This window comes from Pan troglodytes, chromosome 11, assembly GCF_028858775.2.
Source record: "Pan troglodytes isolate AG18354 chromosome 11, NHGRI_mPanTro3-v2.0_pri, whole genome shotgun sequence".
Lineage (NCBI taxonomy): Eukaryota > Metazoa > Chordata > Mammalia > Primates > Hominidae > Pan > Pan troglodytes.
In genome coordinates this window covers 18,390,820-18,408,200 of record NC_072409.2, presented here as the reverse complement: position 1 = coordinate 18,408,200, position 17,381 = coordinate 18,390,820, and positions in this window count along the sequence as shown.

Below are 17,381 nucleotides of genomic sequence, written 5' to 3'. Positions count from 1 at the left end.
TTAATTCCCAATTCATCATGGACCATTGCATGGATGACTGCATGTGACTACGACATGGTTCACGCCACCTGAAACTCATCACTCACTTTCAACAGCACCCAAACTTGTCTGTACCCTGTTCAACAAGGACAGTCCTTGAATAAGCATGATTGGATGTCTCACCAATGCCAAATTTCTATAAAAGATTTTGAACACCTACTGCAGCTCATTTTCTGAACTTACTACTCCTCCCAAGAAGTAGAGTTAGTGATGGGGTAGGGTGGGGCAGAGGCTTTCAGTTCACAGACCAGCAGCAGGCTGTGGACCATACTTTGCCTAACACTGTCCTTGACCACCACAGGTCAAAGTGATCGTTTAACAGTCACTTAGTCTCTCACCCCTACTTCGCAAGAGTGAAGCATTTGACTTAATTAATCCCTCAACCCAATAAAGGCCAAGACAGAAGATAGGCTTATTCCCTAAGGCAAGCCAACAATATGGGATGATCCAGGTGCATATCCTATGCAAGATGGTATATGTGTTAGATTTCTATGGGTACTGTGACAAATAAACACAAACTCAGTGGCTTAAAACAACACAAATTAATTTTCTTCCAGTTCTGGAAGTCAGAAGTCCAAAATCATTTTGGTCTCAAGTGGCTAAAATCAAGGTGCTAGTAGAGCTGATTTCTTCTTGAAGCTCCAGGAAAGAATCCATTCCTTGCCTCCCCCTTTCAGCTTCTAGAGGTTGCAGCATTCCTTGGTTTCTGGCCACATCACTCCCAAGCTCTGCTTCCAACATCTCATGACTTTCTCCAGCCTTTAACCTTCTTGGCTCCCTTTTACAAGGACCCTTTTGATTATAATTAGGGCCTACCATGTAATATCCCCATCTTAAAATCTTTAACTTGGTCATCCTCAATGTCCCTTTTGCTACATAAGGTAAAATTCACAGGTCCAGAGATTAAGACGTGGATGTCTTTGGGCTGGCCATCATTCAACCTACCACAGTATGGAAAGCACATTTTCTTTAAAATCTTCTCACACCAAGCCTGAGTCAGTGAAAAGAGGACTGGCTTTAGTACCTCACAGACTTGTGTTCAAACTCCAGTTCAGACATTTCTTTGTTGGGGGACCCGTGACTCATCATTTCATCTTTTCTGTGTCTCAGCTAGTCCATCTGTAAAATGGGGTCACCATCCTATTTCGCAGGGTTGCTGTGAGGATAAAAATGAATGTGTATTTAAAGGGCCAAACGCCCAGTAGAAAAAATATTACTCTGCTTTCCCTGGACGTAGTGCTCTTTCTTTCTTATCTTCCCACAAAGGACATTGGTGACCCGGGGCTTCCTTCCTGGTACCATTCAGGGGATCCTTGTCATTGTGACTTGACACACATCTCCCGCTGTCTGTCTTTTATCTCTGTGAAATCTCCCCCTGCACCCCACCTCTGCTTCCAGCCAAGGCTCATGGCAGCAAGGCATTTTTCCAGCCTTGGACCATGCAGAGCAGAGACGATGAACAGCACACCGGAGGATGGCCACACAAAGATCCACAGCCAGACCTGCCTCCTCCCTGTCTGCTTTGAGGCTAGACATGAAAGGCCTTTTTAGAGAAATACAGGGAATTGTCATTAGAGCCTTTCTTCTCTTGATAATGGTCCTGCCAGAATCAGAAGGAAAAAAAAAACATGTTGATGTGCTATTTATTATAATATGTGGGCTGCAGGGTATATATAATCATGAAAATCATTCTCCGACTAAAACTGCTACTGTATTTATGCCAGTTTAAATACTGTGTACTATCTAAGATTTTTCTATTGGTGGTCTCATAGAAAAATTATAGAATGTTAGCATTTTAGGGAAACTCAATGCCATTTAATCCATCATTTTTTTAAAAAAGCCAGTATACACTAATTCAGTCTCTACTTGCACATCTCTACTGACGGTAAGCTCACTACCCTCTTCCTCCAAAGTTCTTTCTTTAGGATGTTGAGGGTGATAAATAATCACACCTTGTCTCCTCCTATTTTAAATCAATTACAAAACAGACAGCAGAGTCAGCAGGGGATAATATATGAGCTTTCTTGCTGGAAAAAGGGGAAATGGAGTAGGCAAATTAGACACGAGACCAGAATGGGCTTTCTATGCCTCCCCAAGTCTAAGACCAGCTTACAAGTGAGAGGTAGATTTTCAGGGCAGCCTCCTATGCGCCCAGCCCCTTGGTGGTTGCCTCATACCCAGCTTGGGCCCAGAGGGCACAGGAATGCAGCACTGTGCTGCCTTGTGAGCAAGTGGCATGTGGCCACTTATCCCAACTGACATGCAGGGACCAACAGATGTCACATTCTCACCATCCACCAACGGGATAAATCATTCCTCTTCCTTTTTTTTTTTTTTTTTTTTTTTTGCGATGGAGTCTCGCTCTGTCACCCAGGGTGGAGTGCAGTGGTACAATCTCGACTCACTGCAACCTCTGCCTCCCAGGTTCAAGCGATTCTCCTGGAGAATCGGCCTCAGCCTCCTGAGGAGCTGGGACTACAAGCGCATGCCACCACGCTTGGCTAATTTTTTTGTATTTTTAGTAGAGATGGGGTTTCACCATGTTAGCCAGGATGGTCTCGATCTCCTGACCTGGTGATCCACCCACCTCAGCCTCCCAAAGTGCTGGAATTACAGGCGTGAGCCACCATGCCCGGCCATCACTCCTCTTCCTAAAGTTTGGAGCCAGCGACAGGCTAGAGCCGGGCAGAAGCTTTTTCATCTAAACTTCGGAGACTTCCTGTTATTCGTGTCAGAGTAAGTAGCACAGTAAGGGAGGATGAAGTTCCACCTTCTGTGATTGTCTTACACCTTCCTTTATTGAGCCAAAATCTGCTTCCATTCCAATCCGTCCAGTCTTCCCAGCTGGGCTCTCAGTTGCCATACGAGACAAGAAGTCAAAAACAATCAGCACCACCATGGGCTTCTTATCCCAGCAAAGCTCCGTTCAAATCCCAGCCCTTGCCACTGACTCATCACGTCTCCTTGCGCAAATTACTCTTCTTTTCTGAGTCTCCACTTCCTCATCTGTAAAATGGGGTGATGTTGGTCCCTCCTTCGTGAGGGTTATGCCAATTCACTGAGCTAACCTGTGTGAAGCATTTAGCCAGGCATATGGTAGTAATTTCATAACAGTGGTTGCCTGTGTTACTGCCACATGGAATTAGTAAAAACATCATAATTCAATACACAAAGAGTTTTGCCTACTCTGTGGGACTCCTCCTGGTGGCTGTTCTGAGAAATGCAGGAGGAAGGCCAGGCGCGGCGGCGGTTCAAGCCTGTAATCCCAGCACTTTGGGAGGCCAAGGCAAGCAGATGACTGAGGTCAGGGGTTCGAGACCAGCCTGGCCAACATGGCGAAATCCCATCTCTACTAAAAATACAAAAATTAGCCAGGCTTGGTGGTGTGCGCCTTTAATTCCAGCTATTCGGGAGGCTGAGCGAGGAGAATCGCTTGAACCCAGGAGGCGGAGTTTGCAGCAAGCCGAGATCGCGCGACTGCACTCCAGCCTGGGTGACAGAGTGAGACTCTGTCTCGAAAAAAAAAAAGAAAAGAAAAGCAAGAGGAAATACAGGACCCAAACTCCATCCTTTACCATCCACCTTGCTGGGGGAGAGGTAGCCAAAGAGAACCACAGCATGCATTCCTGTGCTCACGCCCTGTCATTTGTAGAACATGTTAACTCATTTATCAAATGATTTTTTTTTTAACTGTTTACTCTACTTCAAACTCTGCTAGGACCTGAAGCCACAGAGGTTAGATCTTCACAGATTCTTACAGAACCCACAGACCTGGCAAAGACTCCAGTGTGTATCATATAGAATAGGCCTGGCCGGGCATGGTGGCTCATGCCTGTAATCCCAGCACTTTGGAAGGCCGAGGCGGGTGGATCACGAGGTCAGGAGTTCAAAAGCAGCCTGGCCAAGATGATGAAACCCCGTCTCTGCTAAAACTAGGAAAATCAGCCAGGCACAGTGGCAGGTGCCTGTAATTCTAGCTACTCGGGAGGCTGAGGCAGGAGAATTGCTTGAACCTGGGCGGCAGAGGTTGCAGTGAGCTGAGATCATGCCACTGCACTCCAGCCTGGGTGACAGAGTGAGACTCTGTCTCAACAACAACAACAACAACAACAAAGAATAGGCCCTCAAGAGTCTCAGGAGGAAAATCACTTACAGATAGTAGTCCCTGGAATATTCCCTGGATGATTTTTTTTTTCCAGATTTACTGAGGTATAACAGACAAATGAAAATTGTACTTATTTATAGTGTACACTGTTACACTGTGATGTTTTGATGCATGTATACATTGTGAAATGATTACCACAATCAACCTAATTAACATATCCATCACCTCACATATGTATCTGTGTGTGTTTGTGTGTGTGTGTGTGTTTGTGTGTGTGTGTGTGTGTGTGTTGAGAACATTTAAGATCTATTCTCTATTTTCGGATAAAGACAATGTGGGTCAGGCGTGGTGGCTCATGCCTGTAATCCCAGCACTTTGGGAGGCCGAGGCAGGCGGATCACCTGATGTCAGGAGTTCAAGACCAGCCTGACCAACATGGTGAAATGCTGTCTCTACTAAAAATACAAAATTTAGCCAGTTTTGATGGCAGACGCCTGTAATCCCAGCTACTTGGGAGGCTGAGGCAGGAGAATCACTTCAACCTAGGAGGCAGAGTTTGCAGTGAGCTGAGATCATGCCACCGCACACCAGCCTGGGTGACAGAGCAAGACTCGGTCTCAAAAAAGAGAATATGTGGCACTCATACACCATGAAATACTATACAGCCATCAAAAGGAACGAGATCATGTCCTTTGCAGGGATGTGAATGAAGCTGGAAGCTGTCATCCTCAGCAAACTAATGCAGGAACAAAGAAACAAACACTGCATGTTCTCACTCATAAGTGGGAGCTGAACAATGAGAACACATGGACACAGGGAGGGAAACAACACACACTGGGGCTTTGGGTGGGGGCGAGGGGAGGGAGAGCATCGGGACAAATAGCTAATGCATGCAGGGCTTAATACCTAGGTGATGGGTTGATAGGTGCAGCAAACCACCATGGCACACATTTACCTATGTAACAAACCTGCACATTCTACACATGTATCCAGGAACTTAAAGTAAAATAAATTTTTTTTAAAAAAAGACTGATTCTCTATTTTCAAGTATATAATACATGGTGACTATACTAACTATAGGTACCATACAGATCTCCAGAATGTATTCATCCTGTCTAACTGAAAATTTGTATCTTGCTATCAATATCTCCCCATTTTCCTCCACCTCCAGACCCTGGAAACCATCACTCAACTCTCTGCTTCTAGGAGTTTGACTTTTTTAGATTCCACATATAAGTGAGATCATATTTGTCTTTCTGTGTCTGGCCTATTTTGTTTAGCATAATGTCTTCCAGGTTTATACATGTTGTTGCAAATGACAGGATTGCCTTCTTTTTAAAGGCCGTTATATATATTTCACACTTTCACATTTTCTTTATCCATTCATCCATCATTGCTAGACACTTATGTTGATTCCATATCTTGGCTAGGAGTGGGAATTTGAACTGAGCTTTGAAAGCTAGCTAGAACTTGGAAGTGTGCTATATCAGTTATTTATGCCACAAATAGTGCTGTGCTGTGTAACAAGCCAGTCCAAAACTCAGTGGCTTAAAAAAAATAAGCATGTATCTTTGCTCATAAATCTGTACCTTGATTGGGTGGCTCCATTGATCTTGGCTGTCGTTTTCATATGTCTTGATGTTGGCTGGCAGTCAGACAGTCTAGGATGGCCTTGACTGGGATGTTCCAAGTAACACAACACTTATCCACCTGCTTTTCAACCTCCAGCAGGATCATGTGGAGATGGTCTCCAGGGAATCACAGAGGAGCAAAAGTGACAGCAAGCTGCAATGTGCAAGCATTTTTCAAGACTCTGCTTGTGTCACATTTGCTAATATCCTGTTGCCATCCAAAATTATGTGGCCAAGCCCAGCATCAAAAGAGAAGACCCTGCAAAGTTGCAGAGCACAGGGAAAGGAAAAGAATGTAGGCTGTCAATAAAATCAGTCTGCACAGGAGGAATCAAGAGAACAGCCAGAGAAGGCTGAATGAGAAATGAGGGTAGGGAGAAGGAGCTCTTCTCTCCTATCTCAACCAGAGCACACATCAACCAACATAATAGTGGCCATTTCCTGAGCATCAATAGTGTTCCAAGCATGGCGCCAGACACCCAGAAACATTATCTCATTTCAGCTACACAATACCCTACAAGTAAATATTCCCATTTCACAGATGAGAAATCAAGGTACAGACAAAACAAATTGCAAGCTTAAGGAATGGAAGAGTCAGGATTGAAACCCTGGCCTGCCTGGCACAGTGGTTCATGCCTGTAATCCCAGCAGTTTGGGAGGTCAAGGTGGCCAGGTCCCTTGAGCCTAGGAGTTCAAGACCAGCCTGAGCATTTTTTGTAGGGACCCAGTCTACAAAAAAATACAAAAATTAGCTGTGTGTAGTCCCAGCTGCTTGGGAGGCTGAGGTGGGAGTATTGCTTGAGCCCAGGAAGCAGAGGTTGCAGCGAGCCAAGATCACATCACCGCACTTCAGCCTGGGCAACGGAGAGACTCGGAAAAAAAAAAAAAAAAGAAAGAAGGAAGGAAGAAAAGAAAAGAAAAAAGAAGAAACCTAGCCTGACAGACACAAAACTTCGGCCACCTCCCACTACCTTTCACACTACTAGGAATCAATGGGAAGATTAAAGATTGAACCCAGTTGTGAAGACTAAACGCTTACCCTTTTTTCCACCTTTCATAGAGGCTTATCACCTTAATATCAAGCGTCGGTTTATTCCAGAGCTTGCTTTTCTCACCACGACCACGATCGTCCCTGTACTCATTCCCTTCACTTAGGCATCCCTATTTGAGCTTAATTAGGTTTGCGCTAAGTTCATGAGTTTCTGTAAACTTAATGGGCTCTAAAGAGAAAATAGAGATCTTTCTCACCAGGTGTTTATCTCCTTCCCCAGTTGTCCCCATTGCACTTTCAGATTCATTTTAAGTTCCATCTGGTTAATGGGTGCAGGTGAGATTGAGCAAGGAACTGCATACCCTCCCCGCCATGCCCCCAACTCTGCCCCCACCCACAGCACACCCAGATGTTCCCTACTCCCCTGGCAAGAACACGGAAATGAAATGAGAGACTTTTAGAGACCAGCATAGGCCCCAAATGAGTCAAATCTATCTCAAAATATCTCACCCTAGATGTCTTCCCAGAGGGCAGGAAGAACCCAATGTTTCTTGAGTAACTACTATGTGCTAAGCACTGCACCTACACTGCCAGTCATTCCATTAAGCAAGGTCATAGTGCCTGGGCTCTGGAGTCAGTTCACCTATCCAGGCTGCTCACGAAGGATGCTTCTGAGCCTCAGTTTTCTCATCTGAAGCTCAAGGTAAACATAGTATCCCCACCTCAAAAGTCACTGTGGGGATTAAATGCATTTATATTTGTAAAGCACTTAGAACAGTTTCTGGTTCAAGAGAGGACTCAATAAATGTCTGTCACCATTATTATGACTATTATTTCTATTATCCTCACGACAATTCTGGAAAATGGGCATATGCCTCATTAAAAGCTAAGAAAATAAACTTTTAGAGGTAAAGAAATCATCCAATGAGAAAAATAATCATTAACAATAAGGTTTGAACTTTCTCTGCCAGCGAAGTCCCTTCTCTGTCCACCATGTTACCACCCACCTCTCTCTCAATGGAATAGGCAAGCATAAAGGAAGTGGTATTTACTGGAACAAGCCAAATCCTCTCTAAGGCAAAGGCAGAAAAGAGCTCCCAGGAAGTGGCCAATGGAGGGCAGAGATGCTGACAGTCTTTGCTCCCTTCTCCTTTATCCTCTGTCCCCAGGGAGGCCATTCAGTGCCCAATTTCAGGACATGTGAGTCCCCTTTCTCCTCAGTGTGAGCATGAATAAAACAGACCCCTAACCTGGGATGCTTTTCATAAGCAGAGGTGTAGCTAGTTCTTCCTGAGGCTCAGAGAAGTCTCTGTGGATAACGGACCATTGGCATGGGCCTTTAAAGGATGAGGAAAGTTCACGGGAAAATGGGGAAGAACAGAGAGCCCCAAAGCAGCAAATGCAAAGGACCAGAAACATGAGAGTTTTCGGCTTATCCCCAAGTGGATAAAGAAACTGGCTAGTCCAGAGAGAAAATAAAATGATTAGGGCTGTAGAAATGGTGGGCAATTTTGAAGGGTTTCTAGTGCCAAGAAAAGGCATTTGGACTTCATTCTGCACACAGCAGGGAGCCATTTGGGATCTTTAAGCAGATAGGTGACATTATCACAGCTGGGATTTAGAAAGCTCAGTCCATGGAGATTGACTTGAGGAGGCTGATATTAAGAGGAAAATTAACTTTGGGGGCACCTCTTACAGCGGAGGTAACAAACCCAGTACTTCACACCTGTGACCCCGCTGAGCTTTCCCCATGATATTAGAACAGGAGTGCACAAAGTATGGCCCGTGGGCCAAATGCTGCCTGCTGTCTGCTTTTGTAAATAATAATTTTTAAAACTATACCCACCATCCATTTGTTTATATAGTGTCTATGATTACATTCATACTACAACAGCAGAGCTGAACAATTGCAACAAAGACTATCTGGCCTGTAAATCCTAAAATATTTATGAACTGGCCCTGTATGGAAAAAGTTTTTGCCATACCTTTGTTAGAGGGAACTACTATCCCCATTCAATGCATGAGAAAACGGAGGCTTTCAGAGGGGAAGTGACTTGTCCAAGATCACACAGCTTAAAAGTAGAAGCAGTGAAATGGACGAGGAAGCCTGTAATGGTCCTAAGGTAACACCAGGCAGGCATCCAGGATGCCTGACCCCTAATCTATTGCAACAGCCCATTTGGCAGCATCCTCTTCCTTCCCACACCACCCACCGCTGCAGCCAGCCAGGAGGACTCAGGCGCCTCTTTGTCAGCCAGAGCCCTTGCTCTGGTCCCCAAACCAGCATCAAGCGACTAATTTAAAACTTAATGCTTCCACCATGTCCACCCAGACTGCCCCTTCTTCGGCTTATCACATCCTATTCAAATCCAAAATAAATTATTTCAGCTCTGCAGCCTTTGGATAAAGAAAAAAATGAAATTAAAAATAAAAAAGGAAGAAGGAGAAGCTTTGAAGGGACAGCCTGCCTCTGTCCCTCGCCCACAGTTCCAGGCCTCTTTCCTAAGCCCATACTGATAACCTCCAGGGGACACTGAGCCCTGGAGGCTGTGAGCACGGAACCACACATTTTTTTAGACCCTAGGCTTTCCATAGGTGACAGAACATAGAGACACAAAGGTTTTAGGCAAGAAGTTGTACTATATCTCCCTCCAGTTAGACAGAAGTACTGGAGAATTCAGTGGGTCAGAATCCCATGTCTTTAGGGAATAGAATTGCTGGGGAGGGGAAGGGGCTATGCAGATTGACAATCATTCATTTATTCTTTAAGTATTTCTTATTCGCCTGCTATACGTATGCCAGGTGCTGGGCTTTAACAGAGGAACCCCACTGTGTGCCCATTCTCATCAAACCACTGGGCCCACTGCATTTCACAATTTGCAAAGCCCTTTCTGCTGTCTCCTAACTAAAGCCTCCAATAATTCTCTGAGGCAAGGCGGGGATAATATTATTAAAAGCCTCATTTTATAGATGAGGAAACTGAGACTCAAAGAGGTAAAATGACTTACCTAAAGCCACACAGTAGGTAGATAGCAGATCTTCTCAAATTTGTCTCACATCAGAGACACTGGCAGAATAATGTAGTGGTTTAAAGCCTGGCTAGGCTTACCTGGGTTCGCTGGTTGTATGATCTTGGGAAATTTTTTTTAACCTTGTTAAACCTCACTTTGCTCATCTCTGAGATGGGAAAAATAATGTCAATCTCATGAGGTCATTATGGGGGTTAAAGTAAACAATTTTTTAAAGTTGGTGCAATGCCTGACACGTGGAAAGTTTTCACTGAACAACTGCTTTGTCTGCTATTGATGATGCTATTGTTGTTGGATGAGAATGATAGGAGGGTGAAGGGGAGGAAGAAGAGGAGGGGGAAGAGGGAGAGGGGAAGGGAAAAGACAATGATGGTTATTTGGCACCACAGCCTGACTGCAAATGGTCTTTTTGCACAGCCCTTACTCCCACTAAGTTAAAAAAAAAAAAAAAAAAAAAGACACAGGTACACAGGTTGTGGTCTTGGCTATACCATGGTATAGCCATGGTATGGTTTGTGGACTTATTCCATGAACTTGGACAAACCCTCCCACCTCCCTAGTTTTCCCACCGCAAGTGAGGGAGATGGACAAGAAAATCTCCATGACCCCTTCCCCTCATTCCTGGTCAACTTGCTGGGAATTTAAGCGTCGATAACTAAGAGAGGAGAGACACAGGCTCCAGATGGAAGAGGACCAGAGAGGAGGCTTGGGCAAGGCAGATGCCTTGTAAACTGAATGCCTCCACTGCCAGTAAAAGAGACACTCCCCTCTAGCCGCAGGGAAGCCTGGTGGTTTCTCTTCTGCATTCTCTGATTCAAGAGGGATGGTTGTCAATAGGGAAAGCTGGAGAGACAAATCCAAATGTGCTGCAAGTGTCCTCAGCATCTTACAGTAACTTCAGGAGTTTAACAGCCAATGAGCATCCTTGGGAGATTTGTTTGAGGGGATCACTAGAATTTCAGGAGATTTTTCAGGAGCACACATGGTAGAAGCTGGCTTATGGGACCCCAGCGGCAGCCAAGGATGTCTTCTCCACTCTGGCTCTTGTTTGGGGCTGCTGTGATCTTCACTCCCACATGGCTGGGCCAGGGTCAGAGGCCTCTGCACTCAGATAGGAAAATTCAGGTGGAAAGAATGCCTAAGACACACCTATGGGCTTTTGCCATTGCAGCCTGTCTGGGGAGGTGTGCAGACGGGAACCAAGACTCCATGCAAGGTTGATATCCAGCAGTTACATAATGAGGATAAGAGGTCAAATGCATTCACCTCTCCAGCCTCACTTTCCTTATGCCTTAGGTGCTCAGCACTGCTCCTGGTGCATATTAATTGGTCCCTAAGTTGTGGCTTTTGCATTATTTCATTTCCCAACTCCCTCAGGATGCCCTGAAAGTCCTGGGAGGAATCCTTCTTCTGAAGATATGCCCTCAGGATGGGCCCTCCCCACAGCCCGATGTCCAAGCAGAATAGCCAGCTCCTCCTCTCAGGGGAACGATGGGCGTGACTAAGGCCTCCTGGCTGGGTAAATCCCAGCTGCCTCCAGCTTTGCCTCTGTGGATTGTAGAAATGAAAAAAGGCCTTTTGGAGTCCGACCACCCAGGGTTAGATCTCAGTTCTGCCACCCCTGTTCTGTATGACTTTGAGCAAGTTCATGAAACTCTCCGAAACTCAGTCCCCTCCTCTGCGCAATGGAGATAACAAACCCCACAAAACAGGCTTTTTGTAAGGATTGAAAACCACAGGTTGGTTAGTTGTTGGGGGGGTTTTGTTTCTATTTTTAACTTTTTGCTTGCTTATCATGTGTGAGGCAGTATGCCAAAGGATCAAATGTATTCACTCATTTAATCCCTGCCTCACCTCATGAGGGAGATCCCTTTGTCTTTGTTTTACATGGCAAGATTACTGAGGCCCTGTGGGAACCAGTGACTTGCCCTGGGTCACTTGGCTAGGGAGGGACATGTCAAGCCCAGCTTTGGAAACAAACCTCAGCTCAGACACTCTGTTCTAGCTTTCTGTTTGAACGTACTTTCTTCATGCCAGGCCTGAAATGGTAGGGATTATCAACACCGCCTTACAACCAGGGCCTCTGGAGCCCAGAGAGGTGAAGGGCCAACTCAGAACCACACGACACAACTCCCGTGTGTCCCTGCTGGAGGCGGAGCCGTCTGGCTGACCCCAGTGCCTGGGCTCGGCCATGACCTCCACCTGCCTCTCCTTGTAATGCTCGGTTATTTGGAAAGTAAAAAAGAAAAAACTTCACTGAATGTTTAGCAGAGATGAAACTGATTGAAGACATGGCCTTGGCATTAAATTATGGATCCAGCAGGGGTGGCGGTCCCCTCCTCCCCCTGCCACACTCTGGCCTCCTTGCCTGCCTCTGAGCCAGCCTCGGACAGTTTGTCAGGAAAGTCTTTTCTGCACTGGGGGCGACTTGCTAATGGGCTGATTCTGCAGCTGGTGTGACCGAAGAGGCAGTGAGGAAGCACCTCAGCTCAACCTCCAAACCTCTACCAGGAACTTTCATCCTAGGCCAGGCATGGGCTGGGCCCTCCAGTAGGGGATGAGGTGGGGGTCCGGGTGACCTTCTCTCACCTGTACCGTTTTGCAATTGGCACTCTCACATAAGGGAGGCAGCCTGGTATTGGCAATGGACCTAAGCTTAAGCTCTAAGAGGCCCAAATCTAATCCCAACTCTGACACTTTACTAGCTGTGTAACCTTAGGCAAGTGGCTTGCCTTCTCTAAGCTTTGGTTTTCTCCTCTGTAATGCAAGACTAATCATGGTACCTACTATATAAGGCTCTTACAAAACACAAGTGGGTTTATGAACAAAGACTTGAGTTTGATTTCAGGCATCTTGAGTCTAATTGGTTGGTAGAGATGTAGAGAGGCTGGGCGCTGTGGCTCACGCCTATAATCTCAGCACTTTGGGAGGCCGAGGATCACCTGAAGTGGGGAGTTCAAGACCAGTCTGACCAACATGGACAAACCCTGTCTCTACTAAAAATACAAAATAAGCTGGGCATGGTGGCGCATGCCTGTAATCCCAGCTACTCGGGAGGCTAAGGCAGGAGAATCACTTGAACCCGGGAGGCAGAGGTTGCAGTGAACCGAGATCGCGCCATTGCACTCCGACATGGGCAACAATACTGAAACTCTGACTCAAAAAAAACAAAACAAAACAAAACAAAAAGCAATTAAAATTTATAAAAAGGCTGGGCACGGTGGCTTATGCCTATAATCTCAGCACTTTGGGAGGCCAAGGTGCATGGATCACTTGAGCCTGGGAGTTCAAGACCAGCATGGGCAACATGGTGAAACCCTGTCTCTACTAAAAATACAAAAATTAGCCAGGCATGGTGATGCGCGCTTGTAGTCCCAGCTATTCAGGAGGCTGAGGCAGGAGAATTGTTGAACCCAGGAGGTGGAGGTTGCAGTGAGCCAAGATGGCGCCACTGCACTCCAGCCTGGGCCACAGAGTGAAACTCTATCTTAAATAAACAAATAAAACAATAAAATGGTAGCTCTGAAGGAAATTGAGAGTGGAAAATGAGGCAAATTGATGGGTGATGTCCTCGGTTTTCCTTTCTGATGGCCAAGACGTTGGCCTCTGACTGTGGCCAAATGCAGGGAAGGAGGAAAGAAGCTGCCTACAAGTAAGGAGCCGGCTTTCACTAGATGCTTACTCTGAGCTGAGCATTCTGTGGAAGGTACTATTGGACACTCAATCCCCTCAGCAGCCATAGGAAGCAGGTTTAATCATCTCCATTTTGCAAATGAGGCAAGTAAACATCAGCGAAGAGGAGCATTCTGCTGAGACGACATCATTAGACCATAACACCATGGTTCAAACCCAAGTCTACCCGACTCTAAATCCTAGCCTTCTCCACACTCTGTCTCATGACCTTTTGGGCCACCAAGCCAGCTGCCTTCAGGACCCCAGGGTGGGAACCCAATTCTCAGGCAGATACCTGCTGTCTTGGATGCTTGCAGACAGGCCAGGAAAGGGGTGTTCAGGGTGGAAGTGAGGACAAAGGGGCCAGGCAGGAAAAAGAAAGGGGCTCCTGTTGCCTAAAGAGGAGAGGGGAAAAGGGACAGTCAGTGAATGTAACCTTTAGAGACCCATGGAAGGGGGCCAGCAAACTGAGTCTCTTCCCCTCTCTGAGCCTCATGTTCCTCTTCTTACACCAGGTGTTCACGATAGCTGTCTCATCAGCATTAAATGAGTTGGTGCCCGGTGCTCTGCACAGAGCCTGGTAGACAGACGGCACTCAGTCATTGTCAGCTGTCCTCCATGGCAGCATGCCATCACTGCCTCCGTGAGAGCACTCCCCTCAAGGAGCTGTGTGTGTGCAGTGCGTAGGAGTCTGAGCGTTGTGTGTGAGCGTGGGACGCCATTGCCCTCACGTGTGTTGAGGTGAATGTGTCATCTACCCTCACAATGCCTGAGGGCAAAAAAGAAAAAGTACAAGGGGGACTAGGAAGAGAAAAGGGAAAGTTGAGAGAGTGACAGGAAAAGAAACGGAAAACATCCGCCAACTCTTTGCGCCTCTCTGCCTGACCCTGTGTGTGTGTGTTCATGTGTTTGTCTTTCTCGCCCCACCCTTTTCTATTTCTTTGTCTTTGAATCTCTCTCCCTGTCTCTTCTTCCTGTTTGTCTCTTTATGTCTCTTTGTTTCTCCATCTCTCTCTCACCCTCCTGCCCTCTTTCTTTCTGTCTCTCTCTTACTATTTTTCTGTCTCTCTGTCTCTACGTCTGTCTCCATCTCTGTCTCTCTCTCCCCCCCACCACTCTCTCTCTCACACACACACACACACACTCACCTTCACATCCACCCAGCACACAGTCTCCTTTGTACACCCAAGTGCACAACCCTCATGCTAACAGGCACAGTCTCTTAAACACTCCTTGATTTCTCCAAATATTCACACTCCTGCCCCAGATATCACCAAACCCACACATCACTCAATTACCTGACCACTTTGGGAGCACTGGTCTATCTACACCCCATCATTCTCTTGCACCACACATAATGGAGCACCTGCAGGGGCTCAGGTGCCATGCTGGGAGGACAGCAGTGATGGAGCTCACAGTCTGCTCATATGAAAACAGGGAGCACTTCTTCTCGGCCCCTGATGTTTCCTCCCAGTGATAAGGGTGCAATTAGTGTAACTCCTGGCTTCTCTACTCCTTGTCTCTGTCTGCCCAGGGGACCTGCAGAGACTCTTGATAGCTGATTTGTGAATTGGAGAAGAGACACTGAGCACACTCATATCAGCTTAGATCAGCTCAGCCTTCCTTCTTGAGAACAAGCTTAAGCTGAGAGTGCAGTTCTCCTGTGCACCTTCCTGCCCAAAATCCTGCCTGAGTGGGCTGCCATGTTGAAAGGCATGTCCCCCGTGCCACCATTGAGTTGCCTCTGAGACCCCAACAACATACACATCCATCCATCCATCCAAACAATTTATGCCCCTCCACCACCTTACACACACACATATCTCCTTTGTCATCTAAAACCTACTGTCATGAACAATCCATCCCACTTATTTAGCCTCATGCCGGTACATATGTCTGCCAACCTCCATGCACCCAAGCCCACACACCTCCCTCTACATTCCCTTCCCTACCTACCTTCCCATGCCCTCCCCAACAAGCCTATCCCCCTTGGAGCTCACTGCAAGTCATCCCTCTGCCAGTGCAGTCAAAACCAGGTCATGTCACAAAGCAATTTTGCCCAACCCTCGAGATTTTTTACTCTGCTCACAGATAACTAACAGGACCATCTTCCCAGCTAATCGGGAAAGAAATCTGGTGGGTTCAATTGCTGCTGATATGCATTTAAATGGCTGCATCTAAGAAGGAAATCTAAATGAGAGCTGAAGGGAGGCTGGGACACTGGGGGAAATCACGCTGTAATAACTGTGTGAGGCGAAGCAAATCAACAGAAAGCTGTACACTCGCTTGGGGAGAGAGAGAAGACTACTGTAACGCGTGTGCTCAGAAACTTATTGGAATCTTTGCACTTTTAATATAATGGCATTAGTGTCACAGTTTTTTATGTATAACTTCACCCGCCACATGTAATAAATGAAGCACTGTTTCCCCGTGCGTACAATGCTTGGATGTGGGTACAGGGAGAGGCTATGTGCTCAATGATCTCTTTCTGAATCTGAGTGATAGCATGAAGCCCTGAAGTGCACAGCCAGACTGCACTTGAAGGCAGAACAGATCTAGTTCAAAGCCTGACCCTGCACTTACACACTAGGTGACCTTGGGTCAATTACTTAAGTCTGGAAATGTCCATGTCCTCATCGGTAAAATTGAGACAATGACACATACACCCCAGGGCTGAACTAAGGATTTAATAAGTTATATAAAAACACTCAGCTAATAATGTACACTTTATTTAATAAATGTCATTATTAGGCTTGGGTTTGAATCCTGCCTCCCCAATATTTAATAATTGAGTGTCGGCCAGGCGCGGTGGCTCATGCCTGTAATCCCAGCACTCCGGGAGGCCGAGGCGGGCAGATCACCTGAGGTCGAGAGTTCGAGACCAGCCTGACCAATATGGAGAAACCCCGTCTCTACTAAAAATACAAAATTGGCCGGGCGTGGTGGTACATGCCTGTAATCCCAGCTACTAGGGAGGCTAAGGCAGGAGAATCGCTTGAACCCGGGAGGTGGAGGTTGCGGTGAGCCAAGATCGCGCCATTGCACTCCAGCCTGGGCAACAAGAGTGAAACTCCGTCTCAAAAATAATAATAATAATAATAATAATAATAATAATAATAATTGAGTGTCATTGAGTTCATTGCCTAACCTCCCTGTTGCTCAGTTTCCTCATTGTAAGATGGAGATAACAGTTTTTTTCTCAATGAATGCATGCAAAGTGCTCAGAACAGCATCTACACTTTGCACATGCTTGATTCATGTTCATTTTCATCATAATCACCACCATCATAAGTCAAAGGTGCTGAAGTTTATTGAGCATCTAATATATGGTGCCTGAGGGATAGAAGAAAGGGAACTGTTGATTCAATTCTGCATCTTATTCATTAGGCAATCCTAACCATAATTCAACCTTTGAGAGTTAAAATGGAATCTTGCCTCAGTAGTGTCACCTCCTCCTCTAGGCATGGCATGACCTCAGAACCAAAGGTACACTGGTCTTGCATTGGACTTAAGACACACAGTGTGCATCTGGAAAGTATCTAGGAAAAATCCTTCTAGGCAGAAGGAACAGCAGTGCAAAGGTCATAGGAAGGAAGAGAAAAGCATTTCTTTGCATCTGGAGTGTAATACATAGGCAGGAAGCAGCAGGAGATGAGGCAGAGGCAAGCAAGAGGCCAGATCACAAATGGTCTTAGAGGCAGTCCTCAGGAATGGAAACCCATGGCGGGTGAATTGAGGGGAGAAGTGTTGGTACCTAATTTACATTTTTTATTGATACATAATATTTGTAGAAATTTATGGGACACATTTGATACTTTGATACATGTATAGAATGTGTAATGATCAAATCAGAGTATTTAGGATATCCATCACCTCTAACATTTATCATTTCTTTGTTTTGAGAGCATTTCAAA